Raw genomic sequence first — 25,693 nt, 5'->3', positions numbered from 1 at the left:
CTAAGACCGAAGGTGGGGGCGCTTCGGGAGCCAATGTCTTCATCTCCCCCCACTTCGATCGGCTGGGAGGTGCAGGGACCAAGCTGTGGGGCGCGTGTGTGTGCCTTGCTTGAGTGCGGCACACGTGTGCACGCGCGCTTCCCGGCTGGCTCTTCTCTGACAGCTTTGGCTCGGGACCAGGCAGCGCCCTGCACTCCAGGGCGCACCCTGAGTTCTGACTTTGCAGGGTCGGGGGCCCTGGGCTGCCCCTGGGCGAACTCACTAGGAATCCCTGTTTCACAACTGGCAGGTGGAGCGCGACTCTTCCTGGAGCTTCAGTCCTCACGAGAAACACGCCAGGCCCTGAGCGGTGGCAAAGGCACCTTCACCTACTTCCCAGCCCCTTCGGTGGTTCGCAAGACCCCCGAACCTCACTCCCCCAGGTGTGGCAGGAGAAGCCAAGGCTGGAGGCCCGCGAGCTCGAGGGCGGGACAGCGCCGAAGAAGGGAGGAGTCGAAGGAGGAGGGTGTCTCACTATGCTCCGCCCCTGTCGAGATGCAGCCAATTGCCGTGCGCCGTGAGCCCTGGCCCCGCCCCCGGCTCTCAGCTTGCGGGCCGCCGGGCCGGTAATAATTAGGCTGTGGTGGGCGGGGCGCCGCGTCAGCGCCAGGCACTGACCAATCAGGAGGGCTCGCTGTGCCGCGTCACAGGCCGAACAACCAAACAGAAAAGTTTACTAAACAGCGGACGAGAGGCCGGCGGCGGCGGTGAGGGGGCCGGAGCGAGCGGAGTTTGGCGGCCTCACCTGTCCCCATTCACCGGCGGCGACCGGCGGCGGGCAGCGCGTCCGGCGGAGAGGGCCGCCGCCAGGTGAGGCGAGGTGAGGAGCGACTCGGGCGGCACCGGCTCCCCCGCCCCTCCCCCTTCGCGAGGCGCGGCCCGGCCCTCCCGCGGCGACCGGAAGCGGACGGTGGGCGGCAGGTGGCGGCCGGGCAGGGCGTCCGCTGAGGGCCGAGGCCGTAGGTCCCGGGGCGGTGGGTGAGGTGGGGGCACCGGGCGGGGCCCCGGCGGTCGCGTTCCGGGCAGTTGGCGGGCGGGGGATCGGGGCGCCGCTGTCACCGAGCTGCAAGTCCGCGTTTCCGGGACCTGCCCACCTGCGGCGCTTGCGGAAGGGAAGGGGCGGGAGTGGGTCCCGCTGCGCTCCGGGGCTTCTGCGGCTTCTCTGCGGTGTTTTCGGGTCTGCGTCCGCCCGCGGAGACAGGTGCGGGGGACGGTCGCGTGTGGAGTGACTTGAACTTTGTTTCGAACTGCAGGGCGGGGCGGGGGGGGCGGTATAGCCGCGCCGCCGGAGCGCCCCGTCGGGCTGGGCTTCACGCCCAGAAAGTTGTTGCGGGTCGTGTGACCCGGTGCAGGCCCGGGCGGCGCCCCCCACCCGTTTCTCCGCGGAGTTGCCTGGCGGTGGGAACGCGGAGGTTCCTGGTGCTTTGCCCGCTCCGAGACACGGATTCAATTCCGCTTTGAAATCAGGTTCGGGGTGTGACTTTAAAATGTATAAATGTTATAAACTGCCGGCACAAATTTTGTTTTTGTTGGTTTTTTTTTGTTGTTTAATTAAACTAGTTGGCATACAATATTGGTCTCAGGTGTACAGCACAGTGGCTGCATTTACATTCCGCACAGAGCGGTCACCACGCTGAAAATAACCGTGAACTTGGCATTTTAAGGTTAGTTATGTCATAATTACGTTACCAGTTTTGGGACACTTGTCGAGTTACTCCTAATCCAGGTTTTCAGGGTTGCGGGGGGGCGGACGACAGGAGTTCTCTTTCTCCAAACATGCACATTTAAATTTCCCAAACAGGTGGTTTTTGAACTCTTTTTCTTTCAATCAGTACTACTTATTACTGGTGGACTTAAACATTAATTTAGTATTTTTAAAAGATGCTGGCTCTAGGAATGCAGTGGTTACTATTCTGTAATTAAAATCTATTTTAAAAATCAAAAAATTACAAATACATGTACAAGGGAGGCAGGGATCACAAAGGTACAGAAGGAAATTTAGGGGTTAACGGACTCATTATTTTGATCGTGGAGATAATTTCCTTGGGTCAGAACAGATGACACCTTAAACTTTATGCGCAGTTTATTGTATGTCAGGTATACCGCAGTAAAGCCAGAAAAAAAAGTATTCAAAAGTATATTTAGTACCACAAAAGAATATGTAACGATACAGTAGAAAGAGGTAAACTGTAACAAAAACCCATGACTGTTCCCCCAAACTAAAGCATCACCAAGACTGGCGTCAGCCTATGTGTTTCTCCTCCATCTTGCCTCTCCTTATCCAGGTAATTGGTCCATGTAGTCTGGCAGATTTTGTCTTTATCATCCCCTTGCCTTAAAAAAAAAGTTTCATCACATATTTTTGCAAATGTTTTGGTTTGCTTTTCTTTGGAGCTTTATAAAAATAGTGTGTGACTGTAGTCTATTCATTTCACTGATCATGTTATTTATTTTGCTTTGCTGTCAACCACTGTGCCCCAAGAATATTTCTTGTTCCTCGTCTCCTGGGCACAAGTGCACAGCCTCTCTGGAGTGCGCAGTGTGGCGTGCAGGAAGATGTTGTAGGTAGTCCGGGGTAAAACAGGTTGAAATATTAGGAGGAAAAATGCATGAAACTTTAGGATTCTCTTTTATGTCTTCATGGAAGATTTATAACCCTAATGGTTCGTTCAGGTCATAGGTTTTAAACATTTGCACAAGAAACCAAGATTCCTTGTTCACCTGTATAGGATGAATCTTTCCCTTTGAAATCACATTGTAAGAAGTTTGGCACTATTTGCAATCTCCTTTTTCAAAGTAAAAATACATACAGTAGATAAAAAAACCCACTCGATTGCCTGTGACATAAATCACTGTGTTCCCCTCTCCCACCGTGTGTAATCGGGCAGAACACAGGCACACATGGGAGACTGTGGGTTCAGCTCCAGACCACAGTAGTAAAGCAGGTGTCACAGTAGAGCCAGGCATCTTCTTTTTGCTGGTGGAGGGTCTTGCCTTCAGTTAATAAAACGAGGCGTGCCGGTCCTTCCCATTTCTCTTGTGCCTCAACATACTCACCTGAAAGAAACCTGTCCAAGTTGATCCTTCCAGTGTTGCTGACCTTGTTTAAGGAAAGCACCACTCAAAGGGCAGGGTGTTTAAGGAAAAGGATTAGGTGTGTCCTTTGGAACACTTTTGGAGACAGATAATGTGGTGGGTATTTATCAGGATATGTTAACCACGCATTGAAGTGCTTTGTACTTCCACAGCCTCAGATTTGGAAGTGCCCCAAGGCGTGCTTCTGGAGCAGTCTCTTTTATTTGTCCTGCTGACTGCGATGCTGTGACAAATAGGGGAGCAGCATTAACTTCCTGAAAAGGGGTGTGTATGGAAGTAATGAGTTGACGTATAGCTTTGAATAACCTGTTTTTGTTTAAAGGCATGGGAAGGGAGATGACTTGAATTGTTCTTAACAGTATGTGTAACTCGCAGATAAATAATCAGGATGCCTTGTTTTGGAAGGGCTGTTTTGTTCTGCTTTTAAAAACCTCATTTTTGTACTTGATTACAAGGGCAGTGTGTGGGGTTTTTGTTTGTTTGTAGAAGGAATGGAAAATTACAAAGAATAAATAACCATTGTTAATATTTTGGCGGGTATACCCCCAGTCTTTCTGTTTGTGTGTATTCTTCATACCCTAAACAATTATAAGTTGAATTTAAACATTATTAGGTGGCCTCTACCTTCAAAGCTTATCTCAGATATGATCCATCTCAATAGACAAAATAGAATTTTAACTCTTTACTGTGGCGCTTACACCCTAGACCAGCAATGTCCAGTGGAGACACAGTGGGTGCCACGTAAGTAATTTAAACTTCTCTGGTAGCCCCATTTACAAAAAAAGAGAAGCAGATGAAATATATTTTGCCTAACAAAAAATAGGGTGATTTCAACAAGTAATCAGCATAAGAAATTTTTAATGAGATACTTCAGTTTTCTTTATGGAGACTGTCGTCGTACCCGATGTGTATTTCCCACTCACACCACACCTTGGACTAGCCTCGTTTCACATGCACGGTAGCCATGAGGGACGGGGGGCTACTGAGTGGATGGTGCTGCTCTAGACAACCGGCCCTTCCAGCTTCATAGAGGGGTCTCCTCCCACTCTCCTCCCGACAAGCCAACCTCTGCTCGAGCACACCACCCTTATTGCCTTAACGTTGCCCCTTGTGCCGGAACAGATGTCACTCCTCCAGCAGTGCCTTTGTGGACCACCTGCCCTGGCTGCTTCATTGCTTTACAGAACCTGTCACCTGAAATGGTGTATGTGGTTATTGTCTCTATCCCTGTGTGAATGCAAATTACGTTTATCATTAGATCCCCATATATGCGGAGTATGGTTTTTAAAGGGTGCATTCCACTTCGTCTTAGGAAAGTGCTTTAATGACAGTCACCTCTGTGGGGTAACTTGAGGGTGCTGCGAAGATGGCCTTAGGAGCTCACTCTTCTCTGTGTTTCTCGTTTCTTTAGGATTTAATCTGTCTTTAAACTGCTGAGTTAACGCATATGAACGTTTTTTGTCTTTTCATAAATGTAGCCAGATCTTATCTTAAAAGTTTGACTAGCATTGTAGTAAAAAGTTGACCAAGTCGTTACAGAGCTTGACAAAAAATAATTTGAGAGAATATACATTTCCTGCATGTCTTTACCAACACTGAGTATTTTCTTCCTGCTTTCCTTCCCCCTTCATAAAATGTATTGTTTCTTAATTGTGACGATGAATAGAGATGGGGGTGTTGGGCATTTTCTAGTCTTGTCTTTTGCTCCTTTTGGGTGGTGGTTTGTATTTCTGATACCGTTTCAGCCTTTCATGTTTGTAGGACAGCAGCCCTTTGCCACATGCTGCAGATATTTTCCCTGGCTCTTCATTTGCCTTTTGTTTGTGTACGGTCTTTTTTTAACCACAAAAGAGTTTTTGCCTTTTAAGAAATTTAGGTTAATACTTTCTTTTTATGGCTTCCACTTTACTTTCATATCTAATGGATTCTTCTACCCAGATAACTTTTCTTCCTGTTCTTTTCTGGTTTCATGTTTCACATCCATCTTTTCCTGTTCATCTGGGAATTATCTTGACATATAATATATGAAAATGAAATAACTTCCCTTATTTTTTAAATTTTTAATTAGTTATTTCAACCCTATTTAAAAAATTTCTCTTGTTCCCTTGAAATAAAGCTACCTTCATCATATACAAAATGCACATATACTTGGTTCTTTTTACCTTTCATTTAGTACCAATGATTTGATACCAGTACACATTGTTTTAGTACCTGGGAATAATGTGTTTTAATTTTGTTTTTTTCTAAGCCTCCTCCTTATGTTTTTCTCCTCAGATTTTTGCTTATTGCTTTGTTAGTCCTCAAGTTTTTTATTTGATTTTCCAGGGTATTCAGGTTGGTTTGAATTTTTAATTTAAAAATATTGATTGTATTGTTCCTACATTTAATGTTTTATGTCATATAATGAAAAAATTTTTCATGCCATTAAATTTTCCTTTGATCATCATGTTCGCTATGTTTCTTAAATTTTAACATGTGACCTCTTTGCTTTATTTAAAATCCGTGCGGTGCAGTTGGACTCCTTTCAGTCACCGCCCCATGCTGGCCGGAAATTGCGCTAAAAGTGTACAGTGGTGAACCGTGTCCAGGTCTTTGCCTTCATGGACTTTACAGTCTGTTGGGAAACGTAGGCCATTAACAAACCAACGAGTAAAGAATTTTCAGATTTTCTCCAGTGCCAGGAAGGAAAGAACTGTGATGTGCTAAATGTTCTGAGAATGTCTCTCTGAGGATGAAACATTTAAGTTTAGTGTTGGTACTGAGTGTGTTTGGGGAATTTCGGTAGCTTTTCCAATCTGTTAGACATGTTTTTTAAAAAAGTGATGACACACTGAATTTTTTTTGTAACATTTTTGTAAAATTTGCCTTGCAAAACAGTTTTAGCTTCACCCCCATCATCCAACCAATTACTGCCTTGGAACTGTGCGTCTGAGTTCTAAAGTCCAGAAAGGGCTGGGGGCAGTTTCCCCAGTGAGGGAGCTGCTGCTGGCACAGAGGGGACAGCAGTGCTTGGCCTGCTCTAGGGTTTGAGGGATCGGAGTGACCGGAGTCTACTGAGTGAGGAGGACAAGCTTCCTTGCAAGACTTGGGAGACTTCTGTTATCTGAGTCTCCTGCTGCTCCCGCTCCTCTGCCTTCCTGTCCCAGTTAGATTCCCTTGAGAGCAGTCTCCTACAAATGAATGATTTTGGCTCTTTCCTTCATTATTCTTACTGTATTTTCAGTTTTCCCCCACCTAATAAAAATACCTTTTCATATGCCGTCCCTGTTTACTTGTGGTTTCTTTGAAGAACCCTTCCTTGATGCTGGCAAAGAAGTGAAGTCCTTCTGTTGGCTGTATGTCTTCATTTTCACATTGGATTTTTCTTCTGTAAGCACTGGTAACAACTGCAGTTCATTAAATTGCCTGGTTTGTTTTAGTGTCTGTTTCTTCCTCCAGAGCTGTACTTGCCAGTCTGGTAGGTACCAGCCATTTATGACTATTTAAATGAATTGAAATGAAATAAAACTAAAAATTTAGATCCTCAGTCTCACTAGTCATATTTCAGGTATTTAGTAACCACATGTGGCCAGTGGCTATTCTATTCTATTGGACAGCAAAGATAAGAGTCTTTTGCAGTGATGAAAATGGATCTTAATTTATAAATAATCATGTAGCTTAAGTAGCCACATCTGACTTGAAACATGGCAAGTCTGAATTGAGATATGAGATATTGATTACATATTGAAGTAATGCTATTTTGCATGTTTTGTGTTAAATAAAAGATATTACAATTAATTTAATTGCTTAAGGTTTTAATGTAGCTGCTACAAAATAGGAAAGTGCATGTAGCTCCCATTATGTCTGTTGGACAGCACTGTTCGGACTGCTCTACATAGGTTTATCCCGTGGTGGGGACAGTTCCACGTGGCATCCGCCGCCGCTGGTGGTGCCCAGCGAGGAGTAGGTGTTCGAGAGGTTGGATGAATGAATAAGCTTTTTTGTTAACTTTGAATGTTACTCAGAGTAACATTCAAAGAGAACACTCAGAGTGATCAGAGAATGTTCCCTTTTCAACTTTCACTTTTCAAAATTGTCAGCTTGTGACTATAACTTGAAAAAATTTTCTATTGAGAGAAGCTTTTCTTTTGATACCTGTGTAAAAAATTAACCTCATTAAGTAGTGTGGGTCATTCATCTCTTTTTTTTATAGCTTAGGCCTCTAAGGAGAGAGGGAACTTAAAGCCTGCCAGTTTCCTGCCATTTTTTCATGTCTAGCAGCTCACTTCGGCATGTAGTGTGGCACGTGAAAGTGTACGACTGCTACATCTTCATAGTTGAGGATCATGGTGCTTTTTCCCTTCCTGTCCTTTGGTCTCAGGATTGTGACGCCCCGTTTCTTTTTAATTTACGTCTGTTGTGCTGACCCTTTAAACTGAAAGTGCTTTACTGTCTCATGGAAAGAGATCCCTTCTTTCAGATAAGTTTTTGCTTTCCTTTTGTTCCCTTAGTCTTTAGTATTTTGCTGAGTGGGCTATTACCACCCTTCCCTCCTTCCATGTTTACCTTGTGTTTCTTTTCCTTAATGAGTTAGAAGAGGCATCTCAGGAATTGCAGACTCAAATACATGCATCACTTTGTAGGCTGTGTGTGTTTGTCAGGGGAATATTTGTAAAAATTAATTTCCTTTGTCCACTAGTTCGTGGCTTTTAGACTTGATCCTTAGCAACCCCAGCCATGTTTTGCCAGTGGCAGGGCCTGGTCCTTTTATCTGTGTAAACCACCTGTGGGTGCCCAGGGATGATGCCAAGGGCACATTTCTGTTGCAGGAAGAACAGTTTGAGCTCTTCTCAGTCCTGTAAAATTCTAAGGAAGTGTTCACTCTGCTCTCTTTGTACAGGAAGCAATTCCTAATAGTCTAGGTATTGATTCTTTACTCAGGGCCTTTTAAATCAAAAGTGAAATGAGACCAAGCCGTTCAACACCTTGTTGTCTTCTAAATTGTCTGTAGGTGATAGGCTCGGAAAACCTCTGAGCTCCCACAAAGAGCGCACAGTGAGTCCTTTGAATGCTTGAAGTTCGGAAAGGCATGTTGTCAAACTCTCAGGGAGTCTTTGCAGACGCTGTGTTCCTGGGCAGCAATATTGTTTCATAGGAAGATAGTCTGGGTCGTGATATTGCTTTCCTTTTATTTCTTTTTTGCTGCTTTCGTCTGCTACTGATTCAGAAGTAGAATGCAGTACCCTTAACTTTAACCTGTAATCCATCTGGAGATGATGTTTATCACCTTGAACTTCCTTCACGGAGATCCTGGAGCTCTTGGAGCAGTGAGGAATAGCTAAATCCGTATCTCTGTTTTCTGTTGGTTACAGATCGAGAGTGGTCTTGCTGATGTATTAGTGTTTGTAATACGTGTCTGTTTCATACAAAGAGTTAACTTTGCCCCTTCAGGGCAGAGGTTTATTTGGTTCCCATCACTGTCTACTAATTTTATGCTTGCCAAACTTTAAGATTTAAATATTTACCATCCCTTTTTCCATAACACTAAAATTTGAGCCATCTAAAACCTGTTCTCTCCAGTTTCACGCTGCAGCTCAGATTGTGTGTTCCACGTGTTGTTTGCTCCTGGACCTCTTCTGCTTCCTGTGTTCTTCCGCAAGTGTCGACACAGTGGGGAGAAAACCTGAACTTGACTCCTGAAGTGCTGGGCATTCAAAGCCGTGGACCTTTGCGAGGGATCTTGGAACTAGACCTCTGAATTGGCTCTTTCAATTTGTCCACTTAAAAGGCATAATAGATCATGCAGCTGTTTGGGCTTCTGCAGGGTGTTGCTCCGTATTCATGTCTAGTTGCAATTATGTGACTTTTCATTTTCTTCCAAAGGCTCCTCTTTGTAGTTGAAACAAGCTTGTTGGTTTTGTGTTGTAATATATGAATTTTCTTTGAGGAAAAATGCAAGATTTTGAGCTTTGAAAATTAAATTTAAATGAAACATTCTTTATATAAACTTAAAGTGTATTTTAAGAAGAGTCATCCTAATTTGCTTTAATTTTGAATTTGTTTTTGTAAATCAGTCAGAATTTTTGTTAGAGATGAAAATTACACTTTACTGAACAAAGTAAATGTTATTCAATAAAATAATGATTAATGTCAGAGCTTAAAACATAACAGTTCTAATAAATAAACACATAGTAAAATATAGCAGACTTAGTGATGTGTAAAGTGACAGGTCTTTTTTTGTTTAAAAATCAGAGTCTCCACATACTCTTTTTAGAAAGCTCTGTAGTAGAAATAACATTTAATATAATTTTGTATTTTAAGGGGAGTATACATAGCCTTTAGTTGCATCTTAGGGTGCCCATGCCGCCTTAAAGTAGTAAGTAGGGTGCACTCTTATTTTTCAAAACAACATTTAAAAACACCAACTTAAACCATCCTACACTTTCTCTGTGAACACGTCATTAGAACAAGTTGCCTTTCCTCTTGCAGATGCCCACTGGCTGTGCGTGAGTCTTTGCCTTGGCAAAGCACATACCATCAGACCTGTAAGTCTGCTACTAGGAAAATAATATTTGTCTCGTTTTTCTTCACTTTTAAGTAGAAATGTCACTTTTGATGCCACTGAAAATTTCACTAGCTATCCTGAGAATGTAAGTGTAAGTGAATTTGATAGGTAGCTTTGAAATTCATGTTTTGCATTCAGTATTTTAGCACTATATGTTTTCACTTAAGTTACGGTCTTCTTAAGTCTTGAAGAAAATACTCTCTCGTTCCTCCATGCAAAATGCTGTCATGGGTTTTCTGTTGCTGTTCTAAAATTTTCAAGCAAAATATGAACTCTGTTGAAAAGGGGGGCATAGCTGTATGAAGCAGAACTTCACCTTCAGTGGCTCTGTGAAAATATCAAATGAGTTAGGCTCAAAAGGATTGTATTCGAAACGGCTGGTCACTGAACCGCAGACTAAAGCTGCTTCTGTGGCATTTTCAGTGCTGTAAGTTTATTTATTTCTACCCAAACAAAAGAGTAAGCAAATAGCATAGAATGGGAAAACTGAAACGTCAGCTACTGTTACTTTAAGAAACCAGCTTAGCCAGGGGGTTTTAGTGCGTGTAACCTAACCTGCTAGCAAGGAAAAGTTCTTTAAAATAATGGATATTAGCTGTATCCAATCACAATGACCGGTTTCACCAACAGGGAGGAGATTCTGCTCGTCAGCCACTAGCATCAGAGAAGGTGGAGCTTGGTGTTCAGGTTTGGTTGCTTTGGGTACAGCTTCAAGTGAAGTTAATCTGAGGTGAAGCAAACAGAAAATTGTGGAGGTTTTGTTGGTAGGATTTTTGTTCTCATCTTCTAACGATCCTTACTTTTGCACTTTTGCTCCTTTATGCTTCTGTGTCTGCCAGGTTTTGTCATTGTTGCTGTTTTCTGATGCAAACTGAAAATTAAAATTAAGCAGGGAAGCAGAACAAAAGGGCTGTTTGGACAGGAAATAGGTGTTCAGAGAATCAAACTTGGCTTTCTTCTATAATTATTTTTAGGTCAGAATCTGAGTGTCATTTAAAAACTGTTTGAATCAGAATCCTCTCCAGTAACAGGCTCTGCTCTGGGACTGGGTGTTTGAGCAGTCATTTGTCAGTTTTTATAAATGACATATTGAGGAGGTCGATTTGATATGCCATTTTCCTTAAACTTAAGGTGTTAAGTTGCTAAAAGACAGATAAATGTGGTAGCCTTAAATTTGTTTTGTTTTGTTTTTTAAGAATAGAAATGCCAGTTGTTTAATTTTCTTTTTTTACCCCCTGCACACACCCCCTTTTAACTTCAGTATATTTTAAATTCAGCAGTGTGTTGACATTTTTAATATGCTCCTAACTTTAGCTCTTTTAAAAAAGAACATTGACATATTTTATATGACAAGATAAAACTGCTTTCTCCTTTATTCAAACTTTATTTATTTCAAATGTGTAGATAAGTAATTAACACCCTTTTGAAACAGGAAATGAATGGGTATATATTTCTAAGACCTATAAGGAGGCTACCAAAACTTTTTTTTAAAAGTATCTATGAATCTGTTGACATTTCGTACTTAGGACATAATTGTATTATGTTTCAGTCCCAGAAGTTTTCTTTAGAGGTACTTTCTTTCTGTTGTTCTTTGATTTCATGGAAATTAAGGTATAAAAGTTTATTTGCATAATCAGCTCAAATGCCAGCTAAGCATTTCAGCCAGTGTGATTCTTGTATTTGCTATGCTGCTGCTTCCAGATCATGCAGTTTTTTAAATTAATGCTTTTCTGTTCTATCTATTGCTTAAGTAGTGTAATGAAAATAAAATTAAGAAAAGTTACCCATATACCACAAGATTATTGTGTGGTCTTATTTTTTTCCTCTTCCCTTCTATACCCTACCATGGTTTTCCCATAATTGTGAAGAAGTGCAGATTTTGTACTACAGTGTGTCTAGTGTGTCTGTCATCTGCTGTTAAAATTGTTTTTAGTTTCTGTTGCTATGTAATTCTTTTGTTAGTGGGACCTTATTTTACCTAGACTTTGGCCTGTTTTATATTTGGATTGTTCCTAGTTCTTCACCATTTAAAATGGCATTGTTTTGAACAGACGTCTATGTGTCAATTTTTAAATATTTTCCTGTTGTTTTTTTTTAATGATTTATTTGCTTTGGAAAAATCCCGTGGAGTGGGCTTACCTAGATCAAAGGATATGAACACTTCATTGGTCAAATTGATTTTCAGAAAGGGCATACCAGTTTCTATATTGCCAGCGGGATGTGCTTCAAAATGTCTTTAGTGGTGACCTCTTATGTGTTCCGTTAAAGCGTGCCTCTGAAGCCCTCTGACTTATTGATTAGTTTTGCCTAAACTGATAACCTACTTTACATTTCTCTGTCCAATATGTAGATGGAACTAAACCTATTTTCTAGACATTAAAATCATCTGAAGGAAATTGGGAAAATTTTTACCCTCTTAAATGAGTGATTATATTCTTATTGGGTATTTTACTTGTTATGTATGTTGCTGCCCATAAATACAAGGCTGAATATTTTACACTGGCGTTGTGGTTCAGGCCAGGCTTCCTGAGGACGTGCTTCTGCTAAGCACACACCAGAAGAAATATTTTCTTGCAAGAAAATATCTCAGAAACATTTTTAGAGTGGGAGCTGAAATGGTGCCAGTTAGTATTACCTGTGTCTGAACAGATATGAAAAGCTTTTATTGCTATTTGTGCATTTCTGATATTTTAAAATAAAGTATAGATGCAGCATGTGTATCTGTATACTTAAGATTTAAAAGTGGCGCATCAGCACCTTCTTAGCATCTCACAGGTGTTCCAGTAAAGGTAAGATGGAGCCACACGCGGTGGTCCCACACGGGCTTTGTCTGGCTGTGCCTGCTGCGGACGCACACTCTTGCCAGCCAGGCTGTGAGCTGCAGTGCGCTGTAACTGTTCAGGTTGTGAACTTGTTAACTACTTACTCCTCCAGAACAAACTTTAAGAGTTGTTTTAAAGCAACAGTCAAAACAGTTGGAAATACTAATACTATTTTAAAATGGGAGGCAATGATAAGTCCTGAGTTAAGCTGTAACTCATTGATGCAACCAGTAGTTGAGCTTGTATGATCTTGAATTTGTCTAGCACATTTTGCAATTTAAATAATTTAACTTATTATCTGTACTTTTTAAAAATTTACTGATAACAGTGTGTCTAACTTTCAGAGCTAATATTGGGTGTGTTGGTTATTTTGTGTTTTGGGGGAAAGGTTTTTTTAATGTGTATTTTGCTTGTTGTTCCTGAAAAGTTTGATTTTCTAGACGCTTTGGTTTTCTTATTTAAATGAAAATAGAAAAGAAAACCTTAAAACTCATCACTTTTAATTAGTGAAAAAATTCTTATGAAACATCTTCTATGCATTTAAATTTGCTAGATGTGTTAGAATTTATACAGATAAATACTTCATGAATAGAATGCTTTTCACTTGAATATTTAAAAATTTTTGTTGATGCTTAAATTTGTGTCATAAATATTTCCTTTGTGCTACATTTGAGGAAATATATTTAATTTTCTTCTTAAAAGATTAATTTTATTCCTGCCAGGTAGAGATGAATGTAATTGTAAGTGTAACAGTTTCAGTGGAAGTCATTTCAAGCTTGGCTGTAGATTACCACGTTTTGATGGGGACCCAGGTAAAGGTTCACCTCCTCCAGGAACACTGGCACTTTGAGGAATGATCGCCTTCATGGTCTTTCTGCTGTAGCTCCGCAGAACTGGTCTCTGGTTGACAGGGCGGGGGGGTACCTGGTACTTCCTTTTAGTACAGACGTTTTCCTTAGAGGGTAGAAACCAGTTTTCTAGAGGGAGGAGAAAACTCTTTAAATGCTGTGACCTTGAGGCAAGCTGAGACCAGTGATAGCTCTGTTGTATGCTTTTAGAATGGGGAGAGAGCGATCTAGAGGGGATAAGAAATGCATTTAAAGCCTCTCTTGTCAGTCTGTTTTTGAGAGGAATGCAGTGATTAGTTTTTCTGATAACAAAAGGGGAATTTTTGGTGGGCCGGAGGTTGGTAAACTGAGACTACCTGGAACCAGTGGCTTAGTGGTTCCAAGATCTCCTTGTTCCCTGACATAGGGGGACTCGACAGTTTTGCAGTGTATGTCCTGTACGGCTTCTTTGTAGAAGTCGGTAAATGTTTTGGGAGCTGATTTTTTTGTGGATAACTTTTGCCTTTTCAAAACTCTCCTTGTTTGTTCACAGTGACACTGCCGGGGCCGCCTCCGGTCTGTGTGTCTGCCCTCTGCGGGTGTTTCCTCAGCGGAGCCACTGAGCGTTGGATTTTGTGGGGCATGGACCGTCACACTGTCCTCACGGTACCCCTTGGGTAGTCTTCAGTCAGTCCCCTGCGCACCTATGTGTTAATGGTTGCAAGATCTGTGCCTTAGGTCCAGATTTCTTGTTTGCACTCGAAACCCATATTCATCCAGCTTGTCAGTGTTTCTTCCATGGCGACACTGAACTTAACCTGTCAAGCCCTAACTGCTCGTTTTGTCCTCGCAGCACTCCCTCTCAGACCCTCTCCCCTCCTGTCAAAGCCAGTGGGTGGCACTACTGTCGGAGCTGGATCTCCCTTTTCCTTCACCCCCAGGTAGCCACAGCTTCTTGTCCATTTTAAATCTGTAGCATCTCTAGAATCCATACACTTTTTTCCCTTCATCTCAGCACAGGCCACAATATGGTTTCTCATTAGATTACTGAAACAACCTCCTAACTGAACTTTGCTTCTGGTTTTGGCTCTCTGTAATATGTTCTTCACTGTGTAATCAGGTCTGTCTTTCTCTGCTTACAATTCTTTCTGAATTCTTTTAACAGATTTGTTTTTTGTTTTTTTAAAGATTTTATTTATTTCAGTATGTGAGAGATACATCGATCAGTTGCCTCTCGTACACCCCCACCTGGGGACCTGGCCCACAACCCAGACATGTGCCCTGACTGGGTATTGAACCAGCGATCCTTTGGTTTGCTGACTGGCACTCAATCCACTGAACCATACCAGCCAGGGCCTGGCCTTTCTTAACTATCTAGGGTAAATAATAATACCAACTACTTCTGTGCTAAACATTTTCTGAGGCACTACCCAAAGAGCCATAAAACAGGTAAGTATTATTACCTTCATTTAACAAGTGAGACATTTTAGAAATGGTCCAAGTTTGTCTTAGCTGAGAAGTGGGTCCACAGGTTGAATGAACTTGGCCAAAGCCCTTCCTCTGCATCCATGAACCGTGTGGCTTCCTAAGCTGGCCCCGCTGTGCCTGTAGCTTTTCCCCCTACTGCTCCGTGCCATGCCATTCTCCGTCTAGGGCATGCTGAAATGAAAACTTTTTGCCTAAGTCTAGAAGTGCTTTAAGGTAAACATTTCTGACAATCTTTTGGGACATCTCAAAAGAGAGAGACATTTTTAAATGCACAGGATATAAGAAAATAAAATAAGACAATAAAAGAATGAGACATAGGGAAAATAAAGGTAGTTTTCCACGTGTGGTCAGTTTTGAATTTCAGAGCTGTTGAAGTGCTTACATTCAATTAAGGCTTGAGACCCAGCTGTGTAAGAGGTAGGGATGGGCACAGTGTGCAAGCACTTTTTCTGAGCTGTTGTTTGAAAGGCTGCTGACCTCCTTCAGTAGCCGTTAACCTGGACCTTGTGTCCATTTTTGCACCCAGATGTGTGCAGCATCTACCTGTGAACACGAGACAATAAGCTACTGAATGACTTGCAGGTAGGAAAACAGACCACACACAGTTTTTCACATCAAATATATCATCAAAAAAGGAAAGTGCTGCAGCTAATCCCATCTAGAAAAATGAGGTAAACTTAGAAATAGTTGATTTGGAATCTTTTTTTAAAGATTTTACTTACTTTTTAGAGAGGAATGGGAGAGAAAAAGAGGGGGAGAGAAACGTCAGTGTTTGGTTGCCTCTTGTGCACCCCCAACTGGGGACCTTGCCCACAACTCAGGCATGTGCCCTGATTGGGAATCGAATCAGCGACCCTTTGGTACACAGGCCAGCACTCAATCCACTGAGCCACACCAGCCAGGGCTGGAATTTTTTTTCCAAGTACTATATTACTTTATTTCTCTCCACTACCCTCCTCTAACATATTTTAAGGCAAAAAAAAAAAAAAAGCCTTTTTCATCAATAGCTTTGAAAGCATCTTGGTGGTAAAAGGAAAAGATCAGGTGGATAGGACTTTTGAAAATATAGGTAAATATTGTCTTCTTTGAAAGGGTTAAATTCTTTGTAAGGGTTGAATTCTTATGTGTAGTTGGGAGTTAACGCGATTTTACACTTTTAATAAAATCCATGCTTTCCCATTATAAAAGCAGAAGTTGTGGGGGTTTTTGGTTGGTTTTAACCATTAAAACATTTTAGAGGCAGGAAATGCCATAGTCCTCTCAAATGTTTATTTTAATGTGGCATATTTTACTATTCAAGTAATCTTTTGCTGTTTATTAAAATAATAAAAGTGCGAAATAACAATGTATTTAATAGGTTTTAAATGTTAGAACAATAATATATAATTTGAAAAGACTGTATTACTTGGTTTTTGTTAATACAAAATCATTTTTCTCAAATGTTTAGGTAATTGCTTACAACATATAATGTATCTTTTTTTCAGTGAATATCAAATCTTGGTAGCTACTCACTCTCTCACCCCCAAATCTGAGTGGCCAGTCCCTACGTTGAGACCCTCCCCCGTTACTGTAGTTGTCATAAGCAGGAAGTGCCAGTGAGGTGATGAGGTAGACCCACTTGTCCCCTACCAGCTACTGCGGTTGGTACTGACCGTGTTTTCGTGCCTGGAGCCAGCCCAAAGCACTTGCTAACATTTTAAGTAGTGGTGTTCCAAAGTTTATAGTGGGAAACCATTGTTTTTTTTTTGAGAGGTTTGTTTTGAAATGCAGCCTTTGACTTCATTTTCGTTGACCTAAATTATTCTAAAATCATCATGTCTGCACTAATTTGAAACCATTTTTCTTTTAACTGTAAATATGTACTTACTGTGTTATGTGTTAAAGTAACATATTCCGGTAGATTTCTAGGGTAGTTGTTGTCCAACCTGAACCTGAGAAGACATTAGGAACTTGCCGGAGCGTGGTTCTTCTCGGGCTCAGCCTCCAGAAATTGGTTCGGTGGGTGTGAAGTAGGGGCACAGGAGCATGCAGGTTTCTGATTCTGTTATTCCATGTCCTTGAGAAACACTGATGTAAGGATTATACAGGGAAATCCATGTTTAGCGATCAATGCAGGAAAACTCTTGACTTTTTAAACTTGCTTATCTTTGGAAATTTTGAGTCAGATTCTCTGGTCTTTGGCTCTGGCTGACTTAAAAGCCAGGTCGCTGGGACTTTAACTTCCTAGCAGTAAATATATTGAGGCCAGCGTTGGAGCTGGTTGGCTGTCATCCAGCAGATTTAAGACCAGTAAAGAAGGAGAACAATAAATAAATAGGGCACATTGTTGATGAAGTGGAAACAATTTTCCCCTGAATGCTAAGTGGCTTCAAAGAGTATAGTACCTAGCAGTTTATTGTGTGTTTTACGACTACACACAGAAACAGAAGAGAAAAGCTTTTTGGAATGGCTGATGTGGGCCTGCCAAACAGTATGAGTCAGGTACCACTGACACAGGAGCCTGAGATTACCAAGGTGATCTCTACATAACAGTGATTTTCACCTGGTGCGCCACAGGGACTTTTAAGACATGCAGTACTTGACTGTTTAGTCAGGGCCACTGACCTCTTTTCCCTTAAATTGTCAAGTAAACAAATGACAGCAGCCCTGGCCAGCGAGGTGGCTCAGTTGGGGCTGAGCTGCTTGGAGTGTCGTTCAGCACACCGAAAGGCTGCAGGTCGTCCCTGGTGGGGGTGTGTGCGGGAGGCAGCCGATCGATGTCTCTCTCTCTCTGTCTCTGTCTCTCTCTGTTTCCCCTTTCCCCTCTCTCTAAAATCAGTAAACGTATCCTCGGGTAAGGATTTTTAAAAAATGACAACAGCCAACACAACAATAGCAGTCCAATGTCAGTGAATCTAAATTATTCCTATTTTTCGGTCAAATCGGTAAAATATGTTTTTTGATGTGCCACAGAATTTTAGTAATTAGTTTATGTACACCATCAGGTGAAACAAGTGTGAAAATCGCTGCTACATAATGTTGCAACCTCATCAATGCAGGTTCTGGTGCTGACTCTTAAGTCGTTTTAGAGCTAATGTGCTTCAACTTTTTTCCCCTAATTAAGGGAGGCTTGAAAATGTGTCAAATTTCTAGTTTTTTCAGCATTAGAAATATTGAAAATATACATGTGGGATGTCTTAATGGTATGAAAAAGAGACTCCTTCGGTTGTACTTATATACAGTCTTTGTTACGCTTTTTTAAAATGACCTGTGAGTGCCATTTAAATTTTTGAAGAGCATGTAGTAGAAATTAGAAAGTCGTAAACACGGACTTGTCATCTGGCATACTATTTTTAGGTTGTATAGATGAATCTCCTGCTGGCTATATAATGGCCTGGGGGGAGGAGAGGCGTTAATTTAAACTGGATTAGTGTGTTCCGCACTGTTCAAGTGTGCCCTGATTGATCTTAAAATTAAAGATTGGCAAAACTGCTAATTTGATTTTTACTTGGGTGATGAGATTGATTTACTAGGGGTTTAAGGTTTGTTTTTATGACATGGATAAATGCAAGTCAAATGTTAATTCATTATATAACGTTTGAGTGGCTAGAACTCTGCATAAACTTAGGGTACCTGTTCTCTGCAGGGGTGCCAGGTACTAGAAATGCAGTGCTGAGTGAGCAGGTGGCTCCTGAAGTCTGGCCTCCCAAAACGACCTGCCTCACTGCACCCAGAAAGTGCCTTGTGTACTGACCTGTGCTCTGTTTCTAAGAAGTGATGTTTTTGTACTTAGTTTTTTGCATATATATCTATCCTGCTTGCAACAGATAGGATTTCTCCGCAAGAAAACTGTTAATCTGGACAAATGCAAGAGTTACTTACAGGGGAAAGAAATGATTTGATGGTTGTTGGGTACCTTAAAGAAAAATCAAGTGTGTATCCTCAATGAACAGTATAATAAACTGAACATGGTAATGAAAACATCAGTTATTCAATATTAAAATTTTTATTAGATGGGTAGTAACATTTTAATTCTTTCAAATTTCCAAAGGGTAAGAGTTGTGGGAAAAGGAGCTCCACCTAATTCACTGAGGCTGGATTTGTGTCTTAGGTGGTTGTATTCCTCACAGCCATGCTGTTTACCTTGGAGTATTTTATCTTGACAGCTTTGGTGAAAATTGTTTAATTGAGAGCTTTTTATAAAAAAAAATAGCTATTTTGAGCACTGTAACTTTATGGTAAACAAGTAAAATTTTTTAATTATAATTTTTCTTAAAAATACTTTCAAATTTTTTTGACGTTCTGTAAAGAAGTCTCGGCCTCAAATTACCCAATTTACTGTAAGTTAATCTGCAGGTTTTGTATTAGAATACTGGTGACTAATCTTTTCAAGAGAAGGACCTTCATTAAAAAATGGAAGTTCTCATCTGAAAAATGGAAAACTCTTTAGAACATGGATTATTTTGTAACATAACTTTGAGCGAGGAAGTGTGGGGAAAATTGCTTTCTCTGTAGTTTCCAAAGAACTAGGAAACTACCCGGAGTGATTCCTGGTGAGAGGAGTGGGCCTCGCCGCCTTTGTTTGGGAGGTGGCTCTTGCCCACAGGCAGCAAAGTCCTGGTGTCAGTCACACTTTCGAATCCAGTGCTAGCAAGTAATGTGTCGTGGAGTTTGTCAGAATTATAAGCTCCCCCCACACATACACGTGACTTCAGGTGACGTACGTGTTCAAGCTCCAGTTAATGGCTTTGTGCTTATAAAGTAATATGTGTGGTTTAAAAAGCAAACCCATTTGATACTGTTCAGGGTATGAAATCATTCTCAGGGTGTTGAAATGGTGTGAGAAGTGCATATAGAGGGAAGATAAGAAAGGGGAAAATTTGTTTTTTTGCTTGTAAATAATGACAGTGATTAGTTAGAAAATTTTTTTAAGATAAAAAAATACTAGTGGGAAACAGGTAACTTGCAGAAAACGCCTCAGTCGTGGGGCTCCTCTGGGCGGAAGGCACACTTGTATTGCTTGTCCTCCACCTGGCACAGGTCACGTATCCAAAGGGTCGTTTCCACTCCTGTTTTATTGTTTTTAGCTTTATCGAGGTAAATTTGCATACGATGAAATTTACTAATTGTAAGTGTGTAGTCTTAGTTATAACAAGTTCACTAACACAAGCATGACGTGGAGCACTCCCACTGCCCCAGAAAGCTTCCTCGCGCCCTTTTGGAGTTGATCTGCACTGGGCCCTGCATCTGCTCTCTGTCGTAGTTGCTTTTAGTAGGATTTCATGTAAATTGAGTCATGTAGAAGGTGGCCTTTTGTGTCTGTCTTCTCTCATTTAGCACAATAATTTGGAGGTTCACCCAGGTGGCCAAGTTCGTCAGCAGTTCATTTTTTCCTGTGCTGAACAGTATTTCATTGTGTGGGTATTTCACAGTTTGTTCATGCATTCACCATCTGGTGGGTATTTGGATTGTGTCCCGTTCTTGGCCCTCTCACATCAGGCCATTATGAAAATCGAGTGCAAGTCGTGTGGATGTGTGTGTAATTGCCTAGGAGCTGGAACTCTGCTCCAGTTTCAGTGTAAGGCTTTGCTTCTTCGCTCTGGTAGGGAAGATAGAAAAATCTTGCGTATTTTCTTTCACTCCTGTTCTCTCTCCCTCTCTCTGTTTTCTCGCCCTCTGTCCTCCCTTTACTTCGTGGTGTCATGCCACTGACATGGTTGTGGATTATCCATTGGCATGTGGGCTCCTCTGTGGGAAGCGTGCCAGGGCCTCGTTCTCTCCAGGCGCTCTGTAGTGACTGTGTGCTTCCGCAGCTTTTTATTGGCATGACCAAGTTTTGTTTATTGCTTTCCTTGTATGTTACTGATTATTCATTATCTCTTGCCTTGGTTGTGCTTTGTTATCTGGCAAAACCAGAAATTAACGTAATTTGGAGTTTTTAACAAGAAGGCACACTTCTACTGCTGTGTTCTCAGTGGAAGAACAGCAGTGGTCTGTTAGAGAACTTTCTTCTCTAATGGCCGAGCAGACTGGGGGAGGTTGCAGTGGGAAGCAAGGTAGGGAGGAGGCAAACATGCCCTTGACTCAGAGCCACTGAGTCACACGCTGTCATTTAGCCCTCACATTGGATGTTTGCAGCACAAACACTGTTTACTTGCAGTTCGTCAAATAGATCATCACAAACCGGTTTTGATCGCTGTTGGATTGGTGTGGAGTGTATGGAGGTAAGATAGGAAATACGGTTCCCTTGTTAGGTATTCAGAATCCTTAGAATGTTGACATTCAAATTTTTTTTTTCAGGTTTTATTTTGAAATAATTTCAAGTTTATAGAAAGCTGCATTAATGATACAAATAATTTTTCCAAATACCACTTGGTAAGATGCACCAATTGTTAACATTTTGCCACATTTGCTCAGTCAATCTCTGATGTTATTTTTTCTGGAACTTTTTGAGAGTAATGTGACGATCATGTCCCTTTACCATGGAATACTTGGTGGGTATATACTTCTAAGAATAAGGGCATTCTCATATTTTCAGGGACATTTCAGTTCCCGCGTTAAGGAAATTTAACACCGACATAGTACAGATCTCTAATGTAATGGTACAGTCCATGTTCAGATTTCTCTGCCTGTCCCCATGGTGCTCTTTGTAGTTTTCCTCCTGGTCCAGGACCCAGCACAGAACCATTCAGTGCATTTAGTGGTTCTGTGTCCATTTTCATTTACTCAGGAACGTGTCCTTAGCTTTTCTTTGTCTTTTATGGCATTGACATTTTGGAAGAATGGCAGGCCACTTATTGACAGAATCTCTCTCCATTTGAGTTTGTGCGATATGTCCTTGTGAGCAAGTTTAGGAAATGTAGCTTTGGCTGAAATGCTACATCAGTGACATGTGCTTCTGAGTGCATCACATCAGGAGGCACATGTCCGCTTGGCTGGTTGTCAGTGATGCTAATTTTGATCTTTTGGTTAATGTGCTATCTGCCAGATTCTTCCACTTAAAAGTTACTGTTTTTCCTTTGGTAGTAAGTAATTTGTGGGGAGATAGATACTTTGAGACTCACTGTATATTATGCCTCATGAAACCTTGATCCACAAAGAATTGTACCATTCTTTGGTAATTTTACCTGAATCACTCATTAAATGTTAATTATTGTTCAGGGAGCATGCTTCTGTTTTACAGCCCACGATTGATACAGTGAAAATCACAAGGTTTTAATAAGTTCTGCTGAATCACAGACTCTTGGGCAAATACTTTAACTTGTGTGAAAATTATTCTGTAAAGTTACAACTTTTATGAGGCCTTGGTTTTTTTCTTAAATCATTCATATATAGTGTAAGTAGATTATAAAGAAACATTTGAATTATTTTGAATGAGCCTTGAAACTTTCAGTCATGTTTGAGGGCATAACAATGGTGTAATAAATATTTCCACATTAAGTGATACTTGGAAAACTTGTGAAATTCTAGTGTTTGGCTGCTATTTCTCATGGTGTTTTTAAACCATGTTGTTATATAAATAGGAGGTGTACCGTGTTTGTGAAGTCCTGAAATCAGGGCCAATATTGTATTTGTCGGAGAAAAGTAGTTGTCTGGGTATTCTAGGGTAGTTGGATTGAATGCAGTTTTACTTTTCAGACGAGCCTTCTAATGCTTGATTGACCTGTAGGAATGACCTGTAGGAAAAACGGTGCTATAGAAATTTGAATCTGTGGGGGGGGGACTGAACCAGTCACAGTGAATGTTAGAAATGCTGCTCCTTCTATTGCATAAGAACCAAGAATCTCCCCTCCCCATTCAGGAGGTCCCGAGAGATATATTCTTGGGACACTGAGGTCACTCCACTAACTGTCAGAGTTATTCCTTAGTTGTTATTTATTTAGCTGTTTATGCTAAGTAAACTAGCTAGACCTTAGAAAAATAGAAAAATACCTAGTTTACTTATTTTACATACATATGACTATAAAAATTAACCCTTGCTCCCCTAGCTTGTGGCGAGGTGAAGACAAATCTCTATGTTAAAGTCATCTGTTTTTATATTATACAGTGGTGTCAAATACCAAATGAAATTATTTTATTTCTTAATTGTACCTCAACAACTCTTTTTAGATAGCTGTAATAGTGAAAGTACTCCTTTAAATTTTAGACAATTAAAATGTCCAAAGTTGATTTTAACTGTCTCAACTCTTTCATGTTAAATGTGTTACAGGAATGAATCTGAAGTCTGCTGCATGAAAACACTGAAGGCTTTAAAATGTTTTCTTGCAATAAAACTCAGACTTTAAGTAGCTGCTTATGAGGATATAGGGAAGGCAGGAAGCTAATGTCTGTCTCAAGACACAGGACAGCCGTTTGCTCATCCACCTCCACTGTGTGAGTAGACTTAAGCCTGGGACCCTGTGTAACTGGACATAGTAACTGAAGCGTTTTCAGTCTGAAGTGCTCAAGGCACCTTAAGTCAGCATGATGAGGCATTTGTTTAGGGTTCTCTGTGTGGGAGTGGGGGTAGGATACTGAGGATTTCAAATACTGAGGGCGGAGCGGGTGGTACATTTTTTACTTATGAAGAATTTTTTAGAATAGCGATTAAAAACTAAATATCATTACTTATATCTTTTTATCAGAATTATATTAAGCAGTAGAATCCACATGACTAAATCTCATTGTGATATAAAAGATGATAATTCCTTAGATTGCTGTTTATTTTGCAGTTGATTTCAGCTTTTTAAAAGTAATGTATTGACCAAACAACCATAAAAATATTTTGGGGAATATGATGTTAGGTATTAATATAGAAAATTGCTCTCGAGGAATAATTTAAGTTATAATTAATGACCTTAAAAATAGCTCTTTGTAATCAGAGAGAACATATACTCTAAATTAAAGGAGCTCTTGTTCCCTAAATGCATTTGGAAATATTTTAAAATTACAAACTTTGGTTTTTAAAAATGCTTTGAAAATAATATCCAGTGAAGAAGAAAAATTATCCTTTTTTTTTTTCTTACTAGAAGTTTAACACCTTAAGCATCAGTTAGCAGTTGGTGAGGGATGGCTAATTTTTTCTAGTTTTCCTGTTTTGTTTTTTCTTTAGGAGTGAGACTCTTAATGGGATATTTTTCTCTTCTTGGAGGAATGCATGGTTATACAGATAGGATGATTAAAATGTAAGACGTTGGCAGTGATGAAAATGATGAGCATGTGGATGAAGGATTACAAACTCTTATTAACTACTCAGGGAGGCCTGGACTGAAAGGCATGTTATTTGCATTAAGGTGAATATCCTTTTTCTTTCACATCACAAATGTGTTGGCTGAAGAAAAATCAAAATTGTCTTCAGGATCAGGAATGAGAAGACATTTAGACAGCACAGGGAGAATGCACGCTGACCGTGGGTGTGCTCGTGACAGTAGTCAGAGGCGCCTGGCGGAAATGAAGGAGATGGGTGCCGCTCCAGTCAACACAGTGGGAAGCTTGAGGTGTCCGTTTGCCCGAGTTTTGTCCTCTCTGGATGGGTTGGTGGATACACAGCCGTGTGTAAGCCTCCAGGGGTTATCCAGGTCCTAACCTTCCCGTAGCTCCAGAGGAGGAGTATTACAGTCTCCTTGTTTAGTGATGACAACTCTCATTTTTTAAAATCCTCATCCAAGGTATGTTTATTGATTTGAGGTGGGGGGCAACATCGATTGGTTGCCTCCTCCCATACATGGCCTGACTGACGGGGGATTGAACCCACAGCCTTGCGATGTACAGGATGATGCTCCAACTATTGTTCCCACCCAGCCTGGGCCAGAGTGCTTTCCAGTCTAGAAGCTGCTCTGCAGGAGGGGCAGCGTGTGAACAGTGTATTCCGCTGAGGTCTTCCAGGAAGGACTGGGTATCGCTTAGTGCTTTTATTGTAGGAGAACCTCCTCCGTTTGGGATCGTCCTGCTGGAAGCTGAAAGGAGTCTGGACTTGAGCCCTCATAATCACTCCCCCTGTGTGTTTAGAAACACTGCAGATGTTAGGGAGGGAAACAGGAAGTGCAAACATGCTTTTGTATTCTAAAAGAAATCACTGTTTACTGGCTTCTAATCAGGGACCAGAGCACATGGGAACAGATATCCATTCTCACTAAGAAAGAAAAAGGGGGGTAGAGATGTATTAAAAACCTTAAGGAATTGCAGGAAGTGTACATTCCTGATATCTTCTTATGACTGGTGGTGTCCCTCCTCCTCACCCCCACACACGATTGCGGTCAGGTTTTCAGCTAGGCCTGCTGAGCCTGTCTGGAGGTGTCATCCCACGGCACTGGGCAGCCATAGCCAAGGGCTGCCGGTAGTACAGATTATATTAAACAGGAACCTTAGTGAGGAAGCAATGATTGGCACGTCTGACTTCAATTTCTGTAAGTGATTAAAAAGCAGGGGGCGGGTGATAGTACTACCCTGTCAGAGAGATATGGCCCGCTAATTTGTACAAAGTGCTTAGCACAGAGCCTAGTCCGTGATACCAGGCGAGCGTTTCCAATCAGTGCTTGTTAATACATAGCTGCCTGTGTCGTTTTCTGATCAGATTTTTTAAGTTTCAGGAAAAGGTTTGGAGGACTTGAGATGAAATGATGAGAACTTGAGTGGGTAGACGCTCAGAGCATCTTAATTCCGAGGTGGGGTGGCTGCCTGACTGGCCTCATGGCCTCGTCAGGTCACCATCTGGTGTTCCTGGTAGTGTGTCAGCCCTGCCCACTTGGCTTCTGGTGAGCGTGGGGATGTGCTCCTGGTCAGGAACTCAGAAGGGGTCTTCCACGTGCTTTAGCCCTTTGAACCCCTTGGTTCAACTGAAACCTTTTACAAAACTTGCTGTGTAATAATGCTAAAAAGACACCGTACTGTTCTGCTTGAGACAAGATGTTTTCAGCCCC

At 41.3% G+C, this 25,693-nt stretch overlaps 1 protein-coding gene across 8 annotated transcripts in view; it reads left to right on the top strand.

The window, feature by feature from the left end:
• Positions 1 to 708: 708 nt before the first annotated feature.
• Positions 709 to 25,693, top strand: part of ZFAND6 (zinc finger AN1-type containing 6) — a 47,062-nt gene continuing 22,077 nt past the window's right edge. Inside the window, exon 1 of one of the 8 annotated variants that reach the window (XM_028502270.2) lies at positions 709 to 849. The gene's annotated coding sequence lies outside the window, so the exon portion shown is untranslated. Of the gene's footprint in view, positions 860 to 10,242; positions 10,444 to 23,043; positions 23,169 to 25,106; positions 25,111 to 25,693 lie in introns of those variants that run through there. The other 7 variants (XM_036013187.1, XM_028502268.2, XM_028502272.2 and 4 more) reach the window with 7 other exon arrangements.

Source organism: Phyllostomus discolor, chromosome 12 (genome assembly GCF_004126475.2).
Source record: "Phyllostomus discolor isolate MPI-MPIP mPhyDis1 chromosome 12, mPhyDis1.pri.v3, whole genome shotgun sequence".
Lineage (NCBI taxonomy): Eukaryota > Metazoa > Chordata > Mammalia > Chiroptera > Phyllostomidae > Phyllostomus > Phyllostomus discolor.
Note: the sequence above shows the minus strand (reverse complement) of the source record. Positions and strands in the feature narration are given on the sequence as shown.